The sequence below is a fragment of the Mixophyes fleayi genome, chromosome 4 (genome assembly GCF_038048845.1).
Source record: "Mixophyes fleayi isolate aMixFle1 chromosome 4, aMixFle1.hap1, whole genome shotgun sequence".
Lineage (NCBI taxonomy): Eukaryota > Metazoa > Chordata > Amphibia > Anura > Limnodynastidae > Mixophyes > Mixophyes fleayi.
This window is the reverse complement of record NC_134405.1, coordinates 269829240-269850882: the sequence shown is the minus strand read 5'-3', so window position 1 is coordinate 269850882 and position 21643 is coordinate 269829240. Positions and strand designations below refer to the sequence as shown.

Sequence of the window (21643 nt, the reverse complement as noted above, 5' to 3'; positions counted from 1 at the left end):
ATTATAGATATGTATACATATGCATATGTAAATATATATATATATATATATATATATATATATATATATATATATAGATAGATACATATATATATATATATATATATACATATATCTTGTGGCACAAGCCCGCTACTGCAGAAGCACACGCAAACAACTTCTTCCTTTTTACGTAGTTTTATTGTCAGGATGGTAAATGTTTTGACACCGTACAGATTTCACAGCATTCCTTGGAGACCCTAAACACTAGCTAGACATAGCTCAGCTCTCTCAAGACCAGCCAGCTACCCCAGCGTTGATCTCCCTGAACAAATGACACAAACAAGCTTTTATACATGTTACTCCTCCCCCAGCCTTAGCTTGATTTACAGGTGACACACCCACCTTCTCTTTAAAAGAAAACACCCATCAGTGGCTCTGTTTGCACAGACACACCCTGTCTGTTTGCTGAGAGGAAATCATGTAAGTTAACAAACTTTAAACTACACATATGTTTTTATCTGGTTTAATCTCCACCTAGGTGCATAACTGTGCCAATGTTTTATTCTGTTTGTATACTTTCTCTGCCTCTTGTCAGAAAAATGCCTCCCTTTGTTACACATCCCTCTCCCTAGCGTCTCCAAGTAGGGGGACGCGGACTTCGCGAGGAGCGCATATTTTCATGACAATGCATCTGCATTCTTGTGCAGAATCCCAGGTCTATGTTCTACTGAGAACTTGAAAGGTTGCAGTGCCAAGAACCAGCGGGTTACCTTGGCATTTACCTCCCGGTTGTTCTGCATCCATCTTAATGGTGCATGGTCTGTTATTAAAGTGAACTCTCTGCCTAGGAGATAATAGCGCAAAGCTTCTGTAGCCCATTTTATGGCGAGACATTCTTTCTCCACAGTGGCATATTTTTGTTCCCTTGGAAGCAACTTCCGACTTAGGTACAGGACAGGGATTTCTACTCCATTCTTCTCCTGTGACAAGACTGCACCTAAGCCAACACCAGAAGCATCAGTTTGGAGGAAGAACCTCCGGGTAAAGTCTGGTGCTTGTAGAACTGGAGAGGAACAAAGAGCTAACCAAAGATCAGACCAGGCGGTTTCTGCAGAGTCAGACCAGGTTAATCTATCTGGACAACTTTTTTTTAACATGTCCATAAGTGGAGCAGCTCTAGTGGCGAAGTGGCTTACAAACCGCCTGTAGTAACCTACTAAGCCTAAAAAGGTTCTTAACTGCGACTTTTTTTCTGGTCTTGCCCAATTTTTGACTGCCTCCACTTTGTCTAGCTGGGGTTTTACTTGCCCTTGACCAACAATGTACTCCAAATATTTGGCTTCTCTCATGGCTATGGCACATTTCTCTGGGTTAGCTGTTAACCCTGCTGACCTTAATAAAGCTAAGACCGCCTCAACTTTGCTAAATGTGATCCCCAGTCTGGGGTATAAATCACTATATTGTCCAGTCAAGCGGCTGCATAAGCTGTGTGAGGTCGTAGCAATTTATTCATGGCCCTTTGGAAGGTGGCAGGTGCCACATGCAACCCAAAGGGTAGGAATTTATATTGATAGAGACCATCAGGGGTGGAAAATGCAGTCTTTGGCTTGGCTGTGGAAGTCAGGGGAACTTGCCAATAACCCTTTGTTAGATCAAGGGTTGTTAAATAATTGCTACCAGCAAGATTTTCCACTAGTTCATCCACATGTGGCATCGGATAGGCATCAAACTGCGACATACTGTTAAGGCGCCTAAAGTCATTGCAGAACCTAATTGTCCCATTGGGTTTCGGGACAAGCACAATGGGACTATTCCATTCACTAGTGGACTCTTCAATTACATCTAACTGGAGCATCTTCTCGACCTCCTTCCTCACATCCACCCGTCTGGCTTCTGGAATACGATAAGGCTTCTGCTTTACAATGACTCCTGGTGCAGTGACAATGTCGTGTTCGATTAAGGTAGTGCGCCCAGGAATGGAAGAGAAGACATCCCTGTTCCGGCGAATCATTTCTTCAGTCTGTTGTCTCTGCTGAATGGACAAAGCTGGCTCTATGGGCACTTCAGACTTTTCAATGGCAGTACTCACTACCTGAGGAGAGGTTTCCTCATCATGACAAGGTTTAAGGAGGTTAACATGGTATATTTGCTCCTCCCTTCTCCTACCTAACTGACGGACTCTGTAATTAACAGGACCGACAGCCTCTAGAACTTCATATGGACCCTGCCGATGGGCGAAAAGTTTGCTTTCCTGGGTGGGAACCAGGACTAGGACCTTGTCCCCAGGCTTGAAAGATCGAACAACAGCACTTTTATTATAACTTTTTCTCTGTCATTCCTGAGCCTCATTTACATGTTGCTGCACAATGGGCCCTGTCTTTCCTAGCCTCTCATACATTTGTGACACAAATAGTACCAGATTTGGCTCCCTGGGACCTTGCTGCTCCCACCCTTCTTTTAACATATCCAAGATACCCCTGGGATATCTCCCAAACAATAACTCAAAGGGACTAAACCTTGTTGAAGCTTGAGGTACCTCACAGATGGAAAACATCAAATAGGGAATAAGAGTGTCCCAATCTTTTTTCTCTTGAGCCACTGCTTTCTTGAGCATGTGCTTTAATGTGTGCTTAAAGCGTTCCACCAAGCCATCTGTTTGTGGATGGTATACAGAGGTGTGAATCGACGTAACCCCTAGCAACTGGCAAATGTCCTTCATCAGTTTAGACATGAAAGGAGTACCCTGATCTGTAAGAATTTCTTTGGGTATTCCCAATCGTGTAAACATCAATACAAGTTCCTTAGCTATGGTGCTGGACTTTATGTTTCGTAGGGGAATTGCCTCTGGATACCTGGTTGCATAGTCAAGCACCACTAGTATATATTGGTGCCGACGTGCGGATTTTTCCAGTGGCCCCACAAGGTCCATAGCTTTCCGTTCAAAGGGAACTTGTACTATTGGAATTGGAATGAGAGGGGTCCTGTACATGGGTTTGGGACAGGTTCTCTGACAAATGGGACAGGACCGGCAATACTTTTTCACTGCCATGTGTACACCGGGCCAGTAAAACCTAAGCAGAACTCGTTCCCGTGTTTTGTCCTCCCCTAGGTGTCCCCCACAGACATGTATATGTGCTGCTTTTAACACTAGGGTTACATGGACCTGACGAACCATTAATTGTTCTACTTTATCCCCCCGTACAGTAGCAACTCTATACAGGAAATTATTTTTAACAATAAAATATGGTATACCTTCTGCAGGCTGGGCGGCTTTTGCTACCCCATTTACCTTAGTCACACTTTTGAAGGCATGTTCCAAAGTGGCATCATTAAGTTGGTCTCGAGCAAAGTCCTGCAAAGGAAACAAAATTGGTATTGCGGACCAGTCCGTATCCTCACTGACAGGCGGGGTGGGCTCATCTGCAACATCACCGACCAATGCTAGTTTGGACTGTCCATGTCTCCCCGAAGGTGGATGCTTTTGTGGAACTCCTCTGTCGTGCCATGTACGCAAAGAAGGCGCAAGGTTTTGGTTGATAAGCACAGTCACCCAGAACAAACAAGAACTTCCTGATGTGGGACTCATGGTAAAACAGCTTGGAAAAGCAGGCCCAATATGCGCCACGGAACAGTCCATGGGTTCCGGTACTTTAGGACACTCTGCCTTAAAGTGGCCTGGCTCACCACATTCAAAACACTTCAGATTAGACAGCTTTGCACCTGGCCCTCTGTCCGTAGCAGTTTTGCCATTGGGTCCTGTAGCAAGGATTGTCAAACCTGGCTTTTGGCATGGCAGCGGCTTTGGCACAAATGCAGGTTCTTTAGTCATTTGCTGTAGCGCACAAAACCTTTTTACCATGGTGGCAAGCTCTTAATAAGTTTGTGGGTCTGATTGCAGAACCCACCTTTGCAAATCGCGGTTCAGCCCCCGAATGCAGTGATCTATCGCCAGAACTTCAATAATCCGAGAAGGCGAATTCTCCTCAGGCTGCAGCCACTTCTTTAAAATTTTAGAAAGCTCAGCCACTTGCGCTCTGACTGGTTTTTCTTTATCATAGCGCCATTGGTGATAGCGCTGGGCTCGGCCTGGCCCGGAAACTCCAATGCGAGCCAATATCTCAGACTTTAGGCACAGATAATCAGAGGCCCGTTCCTCATCTAGATCCATATAAAGTCGCTGAGCTGATATGGCGCCAGCCTCTCAGCCCAGTCTTTAGGAAGCCATTTTGCCCTTTTTGCAAGTCTCTCAAAGGACACCAGATATGCTTCTATGTCAGCACCTGGCAACATTTTCTGGAGAACAGGACCAAGTGGTTCATTTCTGTCATGGCTCACCTGGCTTAACTCTTCACTTAAGAGCCTTGTGCTTTCCACCTGTGCCTCGGCAACTCATAGCATCTGAGCTTGCTGTTCTTGCTGCGCAGCGGCCACATTCACGAGGGTTCTTAGTACTTCCTCCATGTTGACGTCTGCGCGGGTTGGGTAGCGAAAACTTGCTTCCTGGAGAATCCCACTCTGACACCACTTGTGGCACAAGCCCGCTACTGCAGAAGCACACGCGAACAACTTCTTCCTTTTTACGTAGTTTTATTGTCAGGATGGTTAATGTTTTGACACCGTACAGATTTCACAGCATTCCTTGGAGACCCTAAATGCTAGCTAGACATAGCTCAGCTCTCTCAAGACCAGCCAGCTAATCCAGCGTTGATCTCCCTGAACAAATGACACAAACAAGCTTTTATACATGTTACTCCTCCCCCAGCCTTAGATTGATGGACAGGTGACACACCCACCTTCTCTTTCAAAGAAAACACCCATCAGTGGCTCTGTTTGCACAGACACACCCTGTCTGTTTGCTGAGAGGAAATCATGTAAGTTAACAAACTTTAAACTACACATATTTTTTTACCTGGTTTAATCTCCACCTAGGTGCATAACTGTGCCAATGTTTTATTCTGTTTGTATACTTTCTCTGCCTCTTGTCAGAAAAATGCCTCCCTTTGTTACAATATATATATATATAAATATATATATATATATATATATATATATATACATACAAACGCATAACTATACACATATATATATATATACAAACGCACTGATATATACACACACACACACACATATATATATATATATATATATATATATATATATATATACGTGGGAATAAAGACAGTAGGACAAGGTGCACAATAGTGTAGTATTTTGATAGTAAATAATTTAAAAGTGCATACCAAACTAAAGTGGTCTATAAAAGCACCAAAACCTCATCACGAAAGTGAGGTATATATAGATAAACAAGAGAAACTGCAATATGGTGATATTTCAAGCAGTGTAACACCATCCACTCGTGTGTGTGACAGCGTACCAAATATACACTCTTTGAGGCTTATCTGTATGGGCTCCAAATACTCTGTATCAGATCAGATGATTTCCAGGTCCCAAAAAGCAGCCAGATACATCTTAGGAAGATCAAGTTGCCAGTTGGGTGCATTTATAGACCACAATAGTATATATATATATATATATATATATATATATATATATTGTGAATAGCATGCCAAACAAACTGCTCCTCACACAGGTTTTGATGAATTACTTTACTGTTTATTTTCTTGCCATGATCGACACAACAGCCTTAACAGTGTCTTCAGCAATCACGCCAAACATATTCAAATATTTACCACTTGTTAGCACCAGTCTTTCCACCCACAGCACAAGTCATTTATTTATGCTTCCTCCCAAAGCATTGCACTAGCTGATTCCTTAAAAAACCGTTGTATATATATATATATATATATATATATATACAAGTTAACCCGTGCATGATACTCATGCATTCTAGAAAATGTTTGTTCCCCGGGGGGATGTTAGGGCGGGGCGATCTAGGTCCCACCCCCTTTCTGACTTCTGAGGCTGACGGGGGCTGCACAGTATGTGCAGGTCCGCTCGGCAGTGACAGGCAGGGACAGTTTTCTGCCCGGCCGCTCTGATTGTGTTTAAAACACAATCAGAGCAGCCGGGCAGCACACTGTCACTGCCAAACGGACCTGCACATACTGTGCAGCCGTCGGCTGGGGGGGGGGCGATTGCCCTGATCGCCCCCCCCTGGATCCGCCACTGTACACATGTGTGTTCATGAGGTAAAATTACCTCACGAAAATGAGTTTGACCCCTCAACTCGTGAATAATGTCAGTATACCAGATTTCAGCTCTTTTTGAGGGTTTTTTTCTCACACACTCTAAGAATTTAGTAGGTCAGTTAACCCGTGCATGATACTCATGCATTCTAGTCAAATCAAGCTACTTAAGGTGTTAAAAACTCCCCACTGTCACCCCCGGCAACCACCAACCACTCCCAACTGTCACTTCTCCTTCAAGAAATATATATATATATTTTTAAAATCTTTATAAACACTTTTAACAATTAACAAATTAAATTAACAAATTAAAAACATCTTAGTATACCAAATTTCAGCCCTTTCTGAATTTTTTTTTACACACACACTAAGAATTTAGTAGGTCAGTGTATAACTCTGCCCAGCAGGTGGCGCTGCAGCTTGGTTTTATTTTTTCCACACACACACAGACAGACTAACACACGCCACTAGACATTTATATATTAGATATATATATGTATATATATATATATATATATATATATATATATATATATACACTCTGGGTACATTCTTTTTTAAAAAAAACAATTGTAGACTTTATATTTTGATGGATCCGTTAGGCCTTAAATTGAGCCAGATTAATTCCATGGTTTAATAAATACCTTAGAACTTCACAGGATCTTGTGATTGTTCTCAACAAACATAAGCTCCTTTAAAAAACTGCCTGCAGACTTGAAAATAAAGGTAATAATAGGCAAAGGAAACTGACAATACAAGATCTAGAAGACCTAGCAATATTTCCAATAGAACTGCAAAGGTCCCGAAGAAAGGTTTAACTGATCCCAATGTAGTGTCCTCAAGTCCACACACAGAACATCATTGCATACCCAAAAATGCTTTGCATGGAAAAGTTATCACAAAGAAATCATTCCTAAACCTCACTGCGAAAGTCTGAAGTATGAAAAACAATGACTAGATAATCCAGATTTATTCTTAAACAAACTGTTATGTTCTGATTAATTAGTTTGGAGAAAAACAGTTGACATATTTGAATAGAATATCTTGCTAACCATTAAGCATTAGGATGGATCTATTATGCTTTGGGGTTGTATGGCAGCCAGTGGCATAGAAAATATTGTCCATGTGGAGGGTAGCATGGAATCAACTAAAAATCAACAGATCTTAAAAGCTAATAGTATAAATATTATTGATAATCTGAGGGGACATGCAGTGAGTGCAAGAAAACCGAATGTGTTATGCTAGAAAAGTTGTGCAACGAAGAGTTGAAAAACTGATAATGCAAGAAGTGTGTGGAAACTGTGATTTCTAAAAAAAAAAAAAGAATGTGTTACAATATACTGACTAACTAGATTCCCAAACATTTGCACATTTCTATATTCACTGATTTATATTCTTGGAATATGTTTAATTTAGAAGAATAATGGTACTGGTGCATTTAATAGAGTAGAAATATGTCACTTTAATTTTTTTTTCCCTGCAAAGATTACGTTAACTTGTCCAAACTTTTCTACACACATGTAAGTGAATTCTCTGTTTTTATGTATTTATTTTTTGTTAGAGATAAGGATTGTATTGCGCAGCCATATGTAGAGATTCAGAAATAAGTCTGTTCATGTCTGTCATATATCTATATCACTTAAATGTTAAAAAGGGTTAATATATCTGTTTATTTATTTGTAACATGAAGTATCCCATGTTCACATAATTTTTAATGTTTGGCTTAATTACTGGAGTATGATTTATTTAACTTATACTTGTCCAAAAAATAGTCAAAATTGTGACTATTTCTCTCTCACAACAAAAATTTATTTGTGGTAAAAGTAATGTAAGACGTGTTATAAATAACTTTATTAACTTTTATGCACCAAGTTTTTTTAAGCTTCCATTATAAAAACAAAAATATTTGTAGTAATTTTCATAAAACATATAAAAGCTAGGGGTACAGAAAAAAGAGGAAGGAGGAGATCAACAGACAGGTAGTTGAAATATACAGAACATTTTACCTTTTTATGCATAGTCTATTAGTGGTTTAAACAAAAAATGCCAAAATGTCTTGCAAGAATACAAATTGTATATCTATTAACAGGATAGTTCACAATAAATATAATTGTGTCGATAAAGTGATTTACAAACTTTGAGGCACAAGTTGAACATTTTAGCAGGGTCAAATGGTGCAATGAACAAATAAAGAAAGTGTTGGTGGGGTAAAGAGATTGGAGTCACACATGAGGCAGATATATATTTAGTTCAGAGACCAAATTTAATCTTGTAGTTGGCAGAGGCACTGTAACGATCAGTCCATGGGTTCCAGATACAAGAGTATATATTTGTTTTGTTATGAATGATGCTAGAGATATACTCTATATAATATACTTAACAAACACTATTAACAATAGAGAACAAACAAGGTGGCTCTGAGTTTTTTCTAAATTGCACAATCTGGCATTTCGTGGCAGTAAAAATATGGTTTAGAAATATCTGTTTGTGTCTAGGGATATCCAGAATTTCATGATGCAATAGCAAACAATTGAAGAGTTAGGCAAACAAATACCTATGTATGATATTTTCAGCTAGATATTGAACTTCTTTCCAAAGATGAGCTAATTTAAAACAGTACCAGCACACATGGGACAGAGATCACCCACCTTCCACAAAATCTCCATCAAAGGGGAGAAGTAGTTAGAAAGATTGGGCTTCAGCCATAAAGACACACATACTGAGTGCAACATGCGTTTATTTTAAACTGCATGTAACTCTGCTCTGCATACTCCTGAAGTCAACAAGGAACGGATCTCAAGATATGTGTGGTGATGACTATGTATGTAGGTTCACTCTGCTCTACTAGACCAGACACTGCAGGATATGTACACTATCTATGTGGAATATAAAATCTCGAAAGAACGCATTAAAAACAATATATATATTCAATTAATGTTACATGTTAATATTATAGTCATTTATACTTTGACATTTTTTAAAACAAGTGTTTTTTTTCTAGAAAAACATTTATTACGGTGTTTTTAATGTCTACTGTATATAACATTTTTACAGTTCATCAACATCATCATCATCAAGCTTTTTTTCATTTGCTCCTGATTGCAAACACTTGTTTAAGCATGTATACTCAGCCATCATAACTAGTACTTGGGACTTAAACTAGCGTACTTCTGTGAGCAACTAACTTTGACTTGGATGTGGCTGCACAGGCATGCCCTTATTATATATTGCCTACGTAAATGCGCCCATTCCCCATCCTGTTGAGGTCCCTAAATCGCAGGCTGTAGTAAGTGCGTTTGTGCTCGAAACAGACTTCAACGTAGCTGCGTTCTGTTGCATATACATTCCTTAATGACTCAAGCCCATAGTGTGTAATCTTTTAGACACGGTACCAGTGATAGTATATTTTATGGGCGTTCTCAAATTTTTTTTTCTAGTACTTTGGGTCAAAGGTGTCTCCTATATCCTTCTCCCATCTGAGCTCATGTAAATCCATTTTCTTAAACTTCCATTTTATAATGATTTCTTATACATAATGCTCAATAAACTTGTAGAAATATCTGTTAAAATGGTATTTCACATGCATAAATATACCAATATATAATAAATTAAAAATTGAAAAAAATGTAGAGATTGTATAGGCTCAAAGTATAGATAATAATCATTATTCATAGCTGAATTGGTCTGCTCATCCTTTGTAATACTTATCAATAACTGCTAAGCTAATTTGCAAACCAATTATAATCATTTTAGTTTAGCAGACCCTGCAAGGGAATTTAACATAACTAATGTATTTCTAATGGAGCTCTTGTTGTCCATGTCACTTAGGTTCTTACATTATATACACATGATGCAGAAACACACTGTATGCTTCACCTGAATTCACTGCTCTCTTTTTAAAAATTCAATTGATACAATCAACTTGTCTATTCCACAGCAGAGATAACTACCTTATTCTGACATGTAATGATGAAATAGGTTACAATGTGATTCTCTAATAGGGATTTGTCATAAATAGAAACCAATTATCTGTATTAAAATGTAAACCACTGGTGAGTCATTAAAACAATTACAGGTGACCCCTTGTGAAATTTCACTAAATATAGATGTAATAATCTCTGGAGCTAGATTATAAGATCTTCTCTAATAATACCTGTAACCAACCATTTAAAAACCAATTCAGCATTATTAAAGAATTGATTAACTTTATTATGTAGATTCTAGATCAGTGGTAAGCATCAGACAACATAGGGGTCATATGTGTTCTTCTCAAACAGTGTAAAATCATTTTATATCTCATAAATATATAAATAAAATATAACATTTCATTAGTTATAGTAGAGAATAACTATTGGTTAATCTGAAACTTCCGTTTATTTACTGTATGTTCTGCATGAAGCCTTCCTACTATTGGTGGTTTCACAATGAGATCTGCTTGTTTATTCAGTTATAATGCATCAAACCTTTATGAGCTTCCCTGAAAAGTATAAATTGTCCATCCTGGGTTTACATTGTTTTTTGTAATATTTTCACATATTATATAAAATTCTTATTCTGACCTTAAGTAGTATATTTAGACTTAACTGATTATATAAACATTACTATGTGAAGCACTTTGGTATTACATCAGATGCAATCTATAAAATCTAATTCATTGAACAGGAATTGATGCCAACTCATTTCTGTATTTTTATTATTTTTTTAAGTGCATGTATTTAAAGAAAATATTGTAAATTTACATATATGTTATTACAGAAGAAAGTCTAATCTGACAATATAAATCTGATTCGATGCTTTAAATCTGACTATTGATTTGTCATGATAGTTTTATCTCTAATGAAGCTTTTGATACATAGGGCTATATTGTAAATACAGCATCCCGTTATGTAAGTCAGCAAAGGATTGAAGCAATAAGAATTTAAAAGTAAATATTAATATATATTAATATTAAAATTTAATTGTGGCCCCTTCCATTCCTTCCATTCTATTTTACCAATATTATTTGTCCCTCCTTCTTTATTTTAGTGCTTCCACAAGTCTTCTCAAGCAGCAGTGTAATTTTAAACATTTAATTGCTATAAGCAATGTATTTGCAATTTAATTGCTGTATTCATACATTATCGTACTCAATTATACGTACTCATACATACTAATACTCATGCCTACAGTATCATACTCACTACTCACTCATGCATTTTCATACTCACCACTGTAGCTGTTACTTATACACAAATCAACTTTTTATTGACTAAAATTTGATCCTAAAAACAGTATTGAGAAAATTATGTTTTAATTGATGTAAAGAAATTTGGCTGTAGATTAACTCTAAAGAAATTTTCTGAAGTACCTTCCAGTCATGATTTTTGTAATGGTTGTGCTAATAGCACAGATAGTGTCCTCTTTGATTATTTTAAAAACAAAAATGAATGGGACAAAATATTGCTCTAATATTAGTAAAGTTGAACAAGTAGCCTAAGAACAATTACATGATAACTCACTTCTTACAATCAATACATTTTAGGACATTTTAATTTTTAAGCTTTTCTTAATAATGTTATCATTATTAATTATTAATATTTATTTATAAGGCGCCACAAGGCATCCGCAGCGCCGTACAGAGACAAACAAAATCACAATACAATGGGAGACAGCACAGTACAGTAAACACAGCAACTCAGTACGCTCAATGCACAGCTAGAGTGGGCAGGGAAGGGGGAGGGAGGATCCGCAAACGACGGGGCCCAAGAAGGAGGGCGCGGAAGACAGGGAGACCCCCAGGGGGGAGGAGTGAGCGAGAGTGGACGTGGGGTGGAGGGCTAAGTAGCTGGAGAGCAGAGTTAGAAGTGGTGGAAACAGGAGGAGAGATGGCCCTGCTCAGAGGAGCGTACAATCTAAGGGGAGGGGTGGACAGACAGAGAGACGCAGGGGAGAGAGGGAGAGTAGGGGGACAGAGGCAGAAGATAAGGTAGGAAGTTAAGTGGGAGACAGAAAGGCTTTAAGAAAAAGGTGGGTTTTTAGGGCCCGTTTGAAGCTGGACAGATTAGGGGAAGTTCTGATGGAGGGAGGGAGCTTGTTCCAGTGGAGGGGGGCAGCGCGGGCGAAGTCTTGGATACGCGCGTGGGAGGAGGTTATAAGGGGGGAAGAGAGGCGACGGTCAAAGGCAGAACGGAGAGGGCGGGATGGAGCATGAATAGAGAGGAGGGTGGAGATGTAGGGCGCAGTGGAGTTGGCGAGGGCCTTGTAGGTGAGTGTGAGAAGCTTAAAGAGGATTCTGAAGGGGAATGGGAGCCAGTGAAGGGCTAGGTAGAGGGGGGAGACAAAAGAGGAGCGACGAGAGAGGAAAATAAGCCTAGCTGCAGCGTTAAGGACGGATCGAAGGGGATCGAGATGAGAGTGGGGGAGGCCAGTGATTAATTAATGATAATAGTGATCATTAAGAATGAGTTTATTTTTTTGTTTGTTGACAATAGTAATATGGCTATATTTCATTGCCTATATTTCATTGTCTCCTAAAACTTCACAACTTTAATGTCTTACTATTATTTCAGGAATTTCTTCTTGTAATTTAAATTTAGCTAAAAATGATGTTTTTTTTTCCTGCAGCACTGCTTCATTCATTTTAAATAGATTTTTGGAAAAATTATTTGATCAAAATATGTTAGAATGCAATTTGCAGATATAGATTGTAATAAACTTTTTAATAAGACTAGATCAGAAACTGGTATTAATAAGGACGAAGTGGACTATGTTAAAGTTTTATATCTAAGTTTTGTTTTGGATTCTAAATATATTGACCAAAATAAACAACCCATACAATTTTCCATATCTAAAATTTGTGCAAGAAAAAAATGTATTTTAAAAAATCAGTTTGCCTCTTTTGTTAAAACGCTAAAGATCGCTAAAATTATAATTGACTTTCCTAGTTATGGATAACGTAATATGTATAGATATAGTTTAAAACACAGGAAGGATATATTTTAGTTTAGTAATAAGGAAAAGTTAAAAATTAGAGGGAATATTTCATGTTTGTAGTATGTACTTATCTGCACTTGTCAGGTTTAATATACTGGGCAAACATTAAACATGTAAATGCTGAGCACATTAGGTTATGAAAGGTTCTAACTCATGAAATCTATCATCATTTCTTTACAAATACATAATAATAATGTTGAGAGCCTAAAATAACTTGGGATACATGCAAAGCATAATTTGTGTCTTAGTGAAGGTTATTGTACTTCATTATGAAACTGAATGGATTTTTTTAAATGAATACTTTGATTCGATGTAGGTCCAATGAAAATCGTGATTTAGCTGCTTTTTTTGTTAAATAATTTTTATGCATTTTATTGGTTTATTTTAATATGGGCGGGTTCTGTACAGAAGAGATGCATAAGTGGACGCATTTGTGTGTAATCACCCTGTAGAAGAAAGTTTCTTTCTAAACGTATAGCTGCTGACTCAGATTAATGTCTGCCTGTGCTGAAATGCTGATTGTATGCGGTTGGGGGCCAACAATTTGCAAATATTTTTGTAAGTGCAAAATTTTATTTTATTCAATTCATATAACAACATATAAATTTACTATTGAAAATCGTACATTTTTTTATACTGATATTCCCCTCTCAAGAAAATATAGCAATTCATTAGCAAATACTAATATTGTATAAGATAAATATAAAATAATACATTTATATTTGGCTATGTAATGTAGACATTGTCCTAAATACTATCCCTAAAGTGTACATGATTAATGGTAAATCAATGTTGTACACTTTTACTCATTGTAAATGGTTTATAGTTAGGGTATGGGGTTTTAATCTCCTTAGTAGTCTGACAAATGTAAAGGATGACCATTTAATAACTTTGCTTATGATTATTACCGTCAATCAACTCCTTGGAAAGGTAATTCTGATTCAACCTAAGTAATATAACTCTTATTTTCCTTTAAATCCACAGGATCAATATTCCTATAATAACTTATGCTCATATCTTTAAAAAAAACTACGCAGAAAATATAGCTTCATTTAATACATGTTGTATTATTAACATTCTAATTGTAAAACTTATGCATATATTATAAAATAGTAAACAGTGTATTTATACAAACTCAACAGATTTTATTTCATACACTACATTGCAGTCAATTTCCTGTTGTATAAATATACAAGTCATTGTGTCTGTGTTTAGACTAACTATTATATAAAGGTGTGTGTGTGGGTGTGGGTGTGGGTGTGTGTGTGGGCGGATAGGGAAGAGACCTGTGGGGGGGACACAAGCAAGACTTCATTCTAAAGCCCACTTTTCAAACATATATCATCATCATCATCACCATTTATTTATATAGCGCCACTAATTCCGCAGCGCTGTACAGAGAACTCACTCACATCAGTCCCTGCCCCATTGGAGCTTACAGTCTAAATTCCCTAACACACACACAGACAGAGACAGACACAGACTATGGTCAATTTTGATAGCAGCAATTAACCTACCAGTATTTTTTTGGAGTGTGGGAGGAAACCGGAGCACCCAGAGGAAACCCACGCAAATACAGGGAGAACATACAAGCTCCTCACAGATAAGGCCATGGTCGGGAATTGAACTCATGACCCCAGCACTGTGAGGCAGAAGTGCTAACCACTACGCCACCATATATTCCACAACCAAATCCTCTCACACTATAAACTCCATTCATTTCACATGAAAACGGTTACCATTTATTCTCCTATTATTTAATTTCACTTATCTAAGTCAAAGTCCAACAGCCATTATTCATTATCCACATTCCCTTCACATGGAATCTTCTAGATGGCAGCCATTTTACAAGCATGGTAGCTTCTAGATCCATTTTCTCTATTGTCTGAACTCAGCATGCTCTAAACACATGGTATTTCACCCTGCTGCCATATTAACTATTACAATCTCTCCAGCAATAAACCAAATTATTTCAGCGTTTCAGAGTTACAAACTACCTTTTAAACCAAGAGTCTAACAAACCTTTATATTGAACAATCTGACCACTTCTTGAACAATCCAATCATTTGCTATGCATCTAAGTCCTGATGTCAGTCACTCTTCAACAAACATATAACCATACACTTCCATTACACAGCATTTGCAATTTCCTTTAGCCTTTTCCAAGAACTGAAATGCCTCACACCAATGAACAGGACCCAGTTCTTAATCTTCTAGTAATATACTTCTAAGTCCACCACAAATATCTATTTTACACAAAATATATATCTATTTAGTGAGAACCAGCAAGGCATATCACACAAAATAACTTTTGCACCAACACAATTGACTAAAACTTCACTAACTCCATTTTATCTGAACAAAACAAACAGTTACACCGTATAACTATTCCATTTAAATAACCTTATAAAACTCCATTATAACATTAAAATATATTGAGTCTCCGGCGCTAATTGGTATATGAACAAATAAAACAAAACAACAAATGCAGCAGATCAATAGAGGAAATGCCAATCCTCTAAAAACACACATATAATACAAAAAACAGATTGCGCAAATGATGTTTATATAAAAGTATGTACATATAATAAAAACCGAACAGAAAATTCAGCTATCCAACAAACTGATTCTCAATTGGATACATATGTAAACAATAATAGAGTATTCCAAATATTATCACATATGGCTGTTGACAGACATAAAGCGGTCTATAGGTATATAATCAGCGAATATCATATACATGAGAAAACTCTCAAATAATTCCACAATTTGAACAGATCCGCAACCAAACAGATTGATATATGGTTGTTTCTGGATATTATGAACACAGATTCCGTTCCAAGTTGTTATTCTTCCAGTGGATTAGTTGGCTAGTTCTGATAATAATGTTCCATAAAACAGATATATTGATGCATAAATTCACACATGTTTTGCATACTTCTGTTTTGTAAACTAGTAATGCGATGTAAGCATATGCAGCTCATCCGCCATATAGAAGGTTAATGCGGCTAAAATAGTAATCACCACTCTACTGGTCATAGATAAAAATGTAGAGCTTACCCGCCTCAAGAAAGATATAGATCCTGGACACCTATCCGGTGGTAGAGAGTAAGGTAGAGAGTAAACTTGCAACGCGTTTCGTCTGTCTGAGCAGACTTTTTCAAGCAGTCTGCTCAGACAGACGAAACGCGTTGCAAGTTTACTCTCTACCTTATGAGTATGTGCTCATCCTTAGCCTCATTGTTATTATGAAGACTCTGTAACATTGTTTCTAAGAGGCGCTATTCGTATATTTAGAGGATCCACGTTCCTACATCTGATTTGCAGTCCGGATACTTTTCTGTGGTGCGCACCACACACAGGCACAGCCTGGATCAGAAAGCCGCTTATGCGGTCAGAGACAAGCCCATACCCAAGCACAGCCCGGACTCTAACAAGCTGCTTATACCACCGGATAGGTGTCCAGGATCTATATCTTTCTTCAGGCGGGTAAGCTCTACATTTTTATCTATGACCAGTAGAGTGGTGATTACTATATTAGCCGCATTAACCTTTTATACGGCGGATGAGCTGCATATGCTTACATCGCATTACTAGTTTACAAAACAGAAGTATGCAAAACATGTGTTAATTTATGCATCAATATATCTGTTTTATGGAACATTATTATCAGAACTAGCCAACTAATCCACTGGAAGAATAACAACTTGGAACGGAATCTGTGTTCATAATATCCAGAAACAACCATATATCAATCTGTTTGGTTACGGATCTGTTCAAATTGTGGAATTATTTGAGAGTTTTCTCATGTATATGATATTCGCTGATTATATACCTATAGACCGCTTTATGTCTGTCAACAGCCATATGTGATAATATTTGGAATACTCTATTATTGTTTACATATGTATCCAATTGAGAATCAGTTTGTTGGATAGCTGAATTTTCTGTTTGGTTTTTATTATATGTACATCCATTATAACATTAAGCCAAAACAGAATAACACAGAACTATTTATATATCCTGATTTAACCATTTTCCATTCAAAGGCACATTACACTTCATTCAAATTAACTCCATTTACAAACTATATATTTACAGATTCACTCACCTTCCATTCAATCTCATTTTTCCTACTAGCCAGGGCCTTGCCAGGCTCCAGACAACTTACTTTCCAGCATGTTCAGCTAGGAGCTGTGTCTGCATGTCTTATCAGGCTGGGGCAGGGCACCAAGAGAGCCTTTGTGCTCTTTGCTACATAACATAATACCCTTCTTCTGGGCGGAGTTTATCTTTCCACAGGAAACAGATCACAGCCTGTCACATGTTAATTTTGACCAGCTATTCAAGACTAACACAAGTCTTCTGTTTCTAGTGGGGGTAAGGAGAATTTTGTTCAGCCCAACTTCTACTTTAATTGTGGCTGAATCTGTTCTTATGTTTTAAAATAATAGATTATTTATATACTCTTCATCACTCATTTCATCAAAAACCAATGCTTAGGACTAAATTGAGCCTTATTATCTCATTAAGACTTCAATCAATGCAATGGTGAACAAGGCCCTGAAGCAGCATTGGTGGCAGATACTACCCCCTATTTTTGCCCATGTATGCAGACTTTAGGTGCAATATGCTGGCCACAGGTGCACATTCAGTAATACATCTGGTTAAAGTAATAAAGGGGAAAACAACTAACATTAAAATGTGTACCTTTGTGTAGTTAATTCTGTCAGAACTTAAAGTATATATATCGGCTATAAGCTTATTTTAGAATTGCACTGATTATGTGAAAGTAACTATACAGAGAAACTTTTTTCATGTTTTGCCTGCTTTTTATCCTTTATAGTGTTTATGCAATAAAAAAATATTTATTACAAAATGCTACTAAATGCTAACACATTATAACGCCAGATCTCTCAGAGCAGCCCCAGCATGATAAATTATAGTAGTGTTTCATTATGCGGTGCTGTGATTTGCAGCCATGATTATTGATCAATTATTAATAATTAGACCCCACAGTGTCCAAATGAGCCACTGAATATATCACATTTTTAAACCCTTTCACTAGGTTCTCCGTGCTTGCATTGAAACTATGTCACCCCGCAGTAAATCTGTCTGAATGGGCCAAGCTATAATTACACTATAGAAGTCACCCTCACCTGTCTGATAAACACCTAAGCAGGTATTGCCTCGCCCAACCCTCAATAAAGGTTTAACAGCTTGTAACATACCTACAAATCCACATGCTATTTGCTCTAACACCAGCAAACAAGTGGTACTTTATCAATCTCACTCACACCCTATACCAACCAGTGTCATTCTCACTAGTCTACCTTGCAAGTGTGACCATGTGCTGTTTTATTGCGTATGTTTCTATATCTTGTAATTACCTACAGCTAATAAAACCATCTATTTGCGTTTACCTGTAACAAAAAAATGTACTTCAATTGCACTTTAATTTGGCAAAATACAAAAATAAGTTTGCTTAAATACAGTGAATGCAAAATAATTTTAACCTTTGCTCAAATTCAAGAATTTGTGAGGTTCAACAGTTCAAAATGAACTTTTACAATTCTGAGGTATTATTCCTCATTATATCCCTTTTAGTAGTAGCTTCACATTGTGGTTTTGGAAATATCAATGATTTTTGATGCAGGTCATTGCTTCAATTGATAGCAACTGATGGCATTTATATAACTATGCAAATTGGAGACACACACTCTAGAATATCATAAAAATGTCAGAAAATCTATTTTTGTGAATTATAGTAGAGTTCTGTGGAATCTAAGGGTGACTTGAGGGTAGTCTCCGCTGAGGAAAACACATCTCATTTGCAATCTTATCACAAATGTGCAATATTGTCCTTGACAATGTGTGATGTGTATTTTGGAAAGGCCATGTTTTTTTTCAAACCATACATTGCACAGATATAAATATGTATGTTGGCTCACATAATTTATGTGATTATAGCTGTTTAAAAGAGCTACAACCTTATTTTGTTATTCTCCCTTTGTATGTGTAATATAAATATTAAGAAATTAATGTATAAAAATGATTATACATTCCTAATACTTTTCATATTTGCTTTGCTGGCATTAGTAAGAATTAGTCTGAAATTAGTAGCTATAAGCAATTGATCCAGAGGGTCACCATCAGCTGTATCCAGTCTTCTTGTAGTAGCCCTCCACAAATTATTGACCACACATAATGATGTAGAGAATGCCTTTTATAACCTACATGGCAACAAATGGTAAGGTGACATAATGCCTTTTTGGAAGACTCTTACCATGATTTAGGAAGATAAATACTGTGAGGATACTTTCTTGACAATGTGGGATGTGCATTTTGGAAAGTCCGTGTTTTTTTTTCAAACCATACATTGCACAGATATAAATATGTATGTTGGCTCACATAACTTATGTGATTATAGCTGTTTAAAAGAGCTACAACCTTATTTTGCTATTCTCCCTTTGTATGTGTAATATAAATATTAAGGAATTAATGTATAAAATGATTATACATTCCTAATATGGGACTTTTCATATTTGCTTTGCTGGCATTAGTAAGAATTAGTCTGAAATTAGTAGCTATAGGCAATTGATCCAGAGGGTCTCCATCAGCTGTATCCAGTCTTCTTGTAGTAGCCCTCCACAAATTATTGACCACACACAATGATGTAGAGAATGCCTTTTATAACCTACATGGCAACAAACGGTAAGGTGACATAATGCCTTTTTGGAAGACTCTTACCTAATCTAGGACGATAAATACTGTGAGGATACCGGGTTTAACGTAACCTTGTGGGCCGCACAGCTGGGCTACCCGGTACCTATCCAAGGTTCAACATCACCCAGGAAAATATCCAAAAATAATAGAAATAAGTTTATTTAACAAAATGGTAGCACAAAACAGCAACGACAGATGTAAATAATAATAATTTGCAACAAATATCACTACACTACAGTCTGGCACAGACAACATACAGGGTATAATGAAAACACCTCACCCATATCCTTGTTACTTTCAGGGACTGCTGCCTCTCTTCTTTAAGACTACCAGCAAACATAGGGGCCTTAAGTCACTGTCACTCTGCTTTCGGTGGACACACAGCTCACCAAGACCTGGAGAGGTAGATGAGGCACGGCAGTACTCAAGGGACCGATTGTCCCTATCCTGACAGGGGCAGAGCTTAATACAGCTCAACGCCAGCCTGACCTCAGCTATCACTTTGTAGTGAATGCCAATTTGCTGTCTTCTCTAGCCATCTTTTAAACCCAGAAATGACCTCATCAGCAATTCCAGGATCGGCCTGATTGGTCCTTTTTCTATGTTTACTTTTTCACAAGTAAACATACAAGCAAGTCGATAACAGATGATTAAGTCCTGATTTAATTAGGACAGGTATTGTTATGCAAGTATAGAAAATTGTGTAACATACACTGGCGCTCTCTTTATCTTCTTTCAATGAATATTCTTATACACCTTCCCTTAATAGGCAATGATGCCTATGTGTTCTTCTAGATTTTCACTCTTCAGAATGATGCATGATTTAGAATGAAACAATAGAAACCACATGGTATAGATCGTATGAACTGTACATAACCTACACCTTCACCAATATAATAATATAGACAGTGATGTAAAAAGTCTATAAATCAATTCCAATTGTGCAAATTGTCTTCAGGAGAAAGCCCCTTAAGGGTATCAGCTTAGAGGACAAAGATAGATCATGTGCTTCACACAGATGGCTTAAATCCACTGAATCCTCTCTCAAAACATTCCGCTCATCAAACCAACGCATTTCAACCCTAAAACATGAGTCTTTATCAAGGTATAAGTCCATACAAACATTCTACACCCTTAAATAGTCCATGTGAAGATCTTATTCCACTCTACGGGAATTCTGACTGGACCTTCCTCTCTGCTGCTTCACATTGCCCATCCTCCTTCGTTCCATAACGAGGCTTGAGTGAGAATAACTTTATTGTTCCATTACACGATAGTTCTATTCAATGTCCTCACCGCGTTATTGACAATACTCCCATAGGAGCATAAACATCCGAGTTGCACGGAGAGTAAGACAGATAACATAAAATTCCCATTAGTACACATAATAAGGGACAAGAATATACAGAGTCTTATATATTTTCAAATGCATGTTAATGAATGAATTCATCCCGATATATTGAAGTAACCAATTCCACTTCAATTGATACATAGTAAAACAACCAGTGTCTAGCGATACCAAATTATCTCATTCCCCCTTTAGATCTAAATACCGAGGATGAATGAACTAAATGCCCATATGAACTTAATTCATCCTCACGTGTGAAAATCTAATAAACTAATTACAATAATCATGTGACTCGCTAAGTTACATTTACTTTCTACTTATATTCACATTGATGTTGTAAACAAAGCACAAATTCATATACTTCTATGTACCTCTCTGTACTTATGTTCCCTCTGTACTTAACATACAGGTAAGAAAAGTCTGAAAATAATTACTATAACACCTAAAATCCCCAGGATCCAGGAATTTC

At 37.3% G+C, this 21643-nt stretch overlaps 1 protein-coding gene across 1 annotated transcript in view; it reads left to right on the top strand.

The window, feature by feature from the left end:
* The window catches only part of FSTL4 (follistatin like 4), a 1520806-nt gene that overhangs the window by 455955 nt on the left and 1043208 nt on the right, over positions 1-21643 (top strand). The gene's annotated exons all lie outside the window — the stretch shown is intronic.